The sequence below is a fragment of the Gadus macrocephalus genome, chromosome 3 (genome assembly GCF_031168955.1).
Source record: "Gadus macrocephalus chromosome 3, ASM3116895v1".
NCBI lineage: Eukaryota > Metazoa > Chordata > Actinopteri > Gadiformes > Gadidae > Gadus > Gadus macrocephalus.
In genome coordinates this window covers 5,398,856-5,403,855 of record NC_082384.1, presented here as the reverse complement: position 1 = coordinate 5,403,855, position 5,000 = coordinate 5,398,856, and the positions used below count along the sequence as shown (strand labels likewise).

At 46.2% G+C, this 5,000-nt stretch overlaps 1 protein-coding gene across 6 annotated transcripts in view; it reads right to left on the bottom strand.

Moving 5' to 3' along the window:
* The window catches only part of tenm3 (teneurin transmembrane protein 3), a 182,399-nt gene that overhangs the window by 140,068 nt on the left and 37,331 nt on the right, over nt 1-5,000 (bottom strand). For 2 of the 6 annotated variants that reach the window (XM_060046777.1, XM_060046778.1), the window contains exon 1: nt 1,976-2,611. The exons of the other annotated variants lie outside the window; for them this stretch is intronic. The gene's annotated coding sequence lies outside the window, so the exon portion shown is untranslated. Of the gene's footprint in view, nt 1-1,975; nt 2,612-5,000 lie in introns of those variants that run through there. 6 annotated transcript variants of the gene reach the window in all.

Sequence of the window (5,000 nt, the reverse complement as noted above, 5' to 3'; positions counted from 1 at the left end):
GTGATTGGGTTGGTGGGTGTGGGTATGTGTGCGTGCGGGGGGGGGGAAAGGGGAAACACACATGAACGCACACACGTGCACCGTGTGTGTGTGTGTGTGCGTGCGTTCATGTGTGTGTGTGTGTGGGGGGGGGGATGCATCTGGGTATGTGTGTGTACGTGCATGGTTGTGTGCGTGTTCGTGCTTCTTTGCCCTTTCCACATGAGAGTGGGACAATCAGCTATTAAATACGGTGATGGACTCAACGGCAGCCAGTCGAGGGACTTGAACTACTGCGTGCTCTGCTGTGCAAATGACTGACTGGACGATGGAGTGGATCCATTCATTGGTAGCGTTGTTGACTAACTCTATGTTTCTGACTCACTCACTGACAAGTTGAAAAATATATATATAGGCTGGTTGACTTATTGACCGGCCGTGCTTTCTGAGGATAAAAAAGAAAAGAGCTTTACAGCCTCGTTGGCTCGCTGAGCAAGAAGTCTTGGAGGCCATTCAATGGTTGGAAAGTGTGACCAGGGTCCAAACTCGGAGGGAATGAAGACAGAGGCATTGAGAGATGGGGAAGTATGTGTGTGTTTGTGTGTGTGTGTGTGTGTGTGTGTATGTGTGTGTGTGTGTGTGTGTGTGTGTGTGTGTGTGTGTGTGTGTGTGTGTGTTTGTGTGTGTGTATGTGTGTGTGTGTGTGTGTGTGTGTGTGTGTGTGTGTTTGTCTGTGTGTGTGTGTGTGTGTGTGTGTGTGTGAGCATGCATTTATGTGTGTGTGTGTGGGTGTGAGTCTGTGTGTAAGGATGAATTTGTGTGTGTTGGAGTGTGTGTGTGTGTGTGTGTGTGTGTGTGTGTGTGTGTGTGTGTGTGTGTGTGTTTGTGTGTGAGTGTTGTGTGTGTGTGTGTGTGTGTGTGTGTGTGTGTGTGTGTGTGTGTGTGTGTGTGTGTGTGTGTGTGTGTGTGTGTGTGTGTGTGTTTGTGTGTGTGAAAGTGAGCAAGTGTGTGTGTGTGTATGTGTGTGTGTGTGTGTGTGTGTGTGTGTGTGTGTGTGTGTGTGTGTGTGTGTGTGTGTGTGTGTGTGTGTGTGTGTGTGTGTGTGTGTGTGTGTGTGTGTATCTGTGGGAGTGTGTGTGGATAAAGGGAAAGGTGAGAAAAATGAAAAGAGAAATTAGAGTAAAAAAAGGAAACATTAAAATGCCAAACAAGAGAGAGTGGAAGAGGAGCAGACAAGCTGAAGAGGAAAATGACAGAATATTGGAAAAGAAAAGTCAAAGCAAGAGGCTCAGGCCATTTCATTCTAATTCAGAACATCTGAGCAAGAAGCCTTTTTCCCTCTCTGCCTCTCTCCAGCCTTTTCTTGCCAAATCAAACTATGAGCCCACAGTCTGTGACTATTTTAACATTCAGCACACACACACACACACACACACACACACACACACACACACACACACACACACACACACACACACACACACACACACACACACACACACACACACACACACACACACACACACACACACAAGCAGCCGCAGCCGCACTCATAGAATCCCCTTTTCTCTCCCTGTCCCACAATCTCACGCACATGAACACACAAGCATTCGTTCGCGCGCGTGCACACGCACACACACACACACACACACACACACACACACACACACACACACACACACACACACACACACACACACACACACACACACACACACACACATACACACACACACACACACACACAAACACATGTACACGCACACAAACACACACAGACTGTGTCGTCTTAGTCAAAGAGTTAAACGCTGGTCCATTAATGAACACAATAAGGAGCCTTTGACAGGGCCAAAGGTGTCTGCCAAGGCATGTGGACACGCGCACTACGCACGGCGTCCGCAGCCAGTGAGAGACTCGCTCTGCGCGCGACCCTCAGAAGACAAAGCTCAGGAGGCTCTCTGAGAAGAAAAGTTAATCAAACGGGACAAGAATTTACCTTGTCTATGTGAGTACTCCAGTTTCGCCCGGCTTAAAGGGGTTAATGTACCCAAAAAAAAAAGGATAAAGGATCCGTTCACGGGAGCATGGAAACTCCGTCGCCGAGCATGGAGAAATGGAAAAGCACCTATGTCCGCCTCTTTCCTTTCTCTTTTTCCTCCGGACCGCTGCGGCCCCTGCGACTCTGTATCTGGACGGACAATACACGGCTCGTCTTCAGTTTGCGCTCTTCTCTTCAATTCCTTTTCCTGCGCGCGGCACGGAAGGAGCCGTCTCCCGTCCTCCTCACTTCCCGCTCTGGTTTGTGGTCTGTGGTTCCAGCGTCCGCCTCAGCGCACGGGCGGTGATGAGAGAGAGAATCTGGACCCCAAGGTGGAAGGTCCTTTCGTCTTTTCTTTTTCTGGCTTGGATAAAAAAAACGCGTCGCAAACAGCACTGGGTGGCTCGACGTGCGTCTCTTGTTTGCCGGTGTCTGCGTCTCTTTATCAGATAGTGTTCTCTCACACACACACACACACACTCACACACACACTGCGCTGTACGGCTGTTGCTGCTGAAATGATCGGGGAGCTACCAGTGCTTCTCATACACACTCCCTCACTTCTCTCCCTCCCTCACTCCTCTCCCTCTCTCGCTCGGCTCCGTGCTCGGCCCTCCCTCTCTATACCCCTCCCTCTCTCTTCAAACAGCTCGCTGGCTGATGGAGAGTAAAGGCGGGGTTTATGGAACAGAGCACGGCAAAGAGAGAACGTGATTGGTTGATGGAGAGTGAAGGCGGGGCTTAATGAACGGAGCTCGGCGAGGAGAGGTCGTGATTGGTGGAGGGCGAGGCTGCTGAACATACAGCAGAATTGAGAGGAGAATGAAGGAGCGGAGGAGAGACAGGAGTGGCGAAAACAATCGGGCTGCTTTACCCGTTTGGAGGACTTGGACACAGCCCACCCTCTCTGCGTCGCTCCTCTCCAATCTGCTGGATGCAACCAATTTGTATTCACGACGCGTCTTCAAGATCCACATGTTTTACACTTCCCAACATCTAAACACAGGCACTATCCGGAGCAGCAATCAGTGAAGTCGTATAACACGACTTTTTATTGGTTAGATAGTAGTAATAAATAATAATATTAGTAATAATAATAATAGTATTATTATTAATAATAACACAATATTATTATTATTATTATTAATAATAATATGATTATGATTATTATAAATATTATTATTAATGTTTATATTGTTTATTATTGGTCATTTGAATGTCTATTAAAATCATCACCATTGTCATCGTCATCATCGTCATCGTCATCGTCACCATCACCATCACCATCATCAACATCATCATCATCAACATCAGCATCATCACTCATTTAGAGAAATGTGAATGAGGCCAGCGGCTGAGATGAGCTCTAACCATGTAGAGGTTGGTTTGGCACCACAGGGCCGCTGCAGGACGGGGGCTGGAGCCTGTGCTCTGTATTCTGTGCTCTGTAGCCTGGGCTCTGGAGCCTGTGCTCTGCCACATGCAGCTGGGAGTGTATTGTACAGTTCACTGAACTAAAGCACGTTCCTCAACTACAGCGTGGGGGACAAGATATCCATCCGCCGCTGCAGAATCAACAGCACACTTGATCTACGCAGGAACACAGTTTGTAACGACTTCCCCAAGTCCACCCCAGGAAAAGTGCATCTTTTTAACCATGTGGTGTAGAAACAGCCAGCTCTCTCTCTCCAACAGCGAGGAAAAGTCTGCCTCAGTGAGACGGGAATTGTGGCAACAAACAAGGGATTAGGCAACAAACAATTCCTCAGCACACATTACAATTACCATCACACAAACACACACACACACACACACACACACACACACACACACACACACACACACACACACACACACACACACACACACACACACACACACACACACACACACACACACACACACACACACACACACATATTCTACCACGAGGATTGACAGTAAGGTGTGTGTTTGTGTGTGTGTGTGTGTGTGTGTGTGTGTGTGTGTGTGTGTGTGTGTGTGTGTGTGTGTGTGTGTGTGTGTGTGTGTGTGTGTGTGTGTGTGTGTGTGTGTGTGTGTGTGTGTGTGTGTATAGAGTGATGTGGAGCACGTAGAAAATGATAGAAGGAAAATAATTATTATGTAATGCTACTAATAACTAAAAACTAAATACAAATGAAAACCAAACGAGGAGGCAAAATTATTGCATGTTTCAGGTAATTGACGATTTAATTGAGGCAAACCCAGAAAGGTCTACATAAGCTACTTTAACTGGCTAATATAAATATTAATTATGGAAATATAGTTTAAATGTATGCATTTTCCCCATTCAAAGCTATTGTTATTATTATTATTATTATTATTATTATTATTATTATTATTATTATAATTTATTTAATTTATATTTATATATATATATTTTCCTCTGTCACACACTTATGGCCAGAGGATATAAACCGTGGACTTCTCCATAAAACACCCAGGCTTGTATTACAGATTGCCACACAAACATGTCCCTCTGTCCACCCGTCAAGATGCAGAACCACACCAGTGCATCTATCTCTCTGTGTCCAAGTATGCCGCCTCTCCTGATTAAAGCTTCTTCATTTGTCTATTTCAGAGCATGCCTTTCCCTCCGTGTTTCGTGTAGCATCACCTCAGTCACTACGAAAACATCTGTGAAGGATCTCAACCAGCAAGTCAGGGAAACATTGACGATTGAGAACAAAAACAAAGGGGTGGGTCTCAGCGTGGATCTACGCTGAGTAATTGTGGTCTTTTGTTGGGTAGAATCTTGAATCCATCTGTCAAATGATCGTCTAGTTTCTATAGACAAGGGCCCTGATGAGTCATCTGCGTGTAAATAAACAGCCTGAGAGGAGAGCTCCACGTGAAACGTACAGGAAATCAACACATCTATTTATACACATTCAAGGTGTGTGGGAAGAGCTAGGTGTCTGTTGCTTTTGCCAATGTGTGAGCGTGTTCCATTTCCATACCT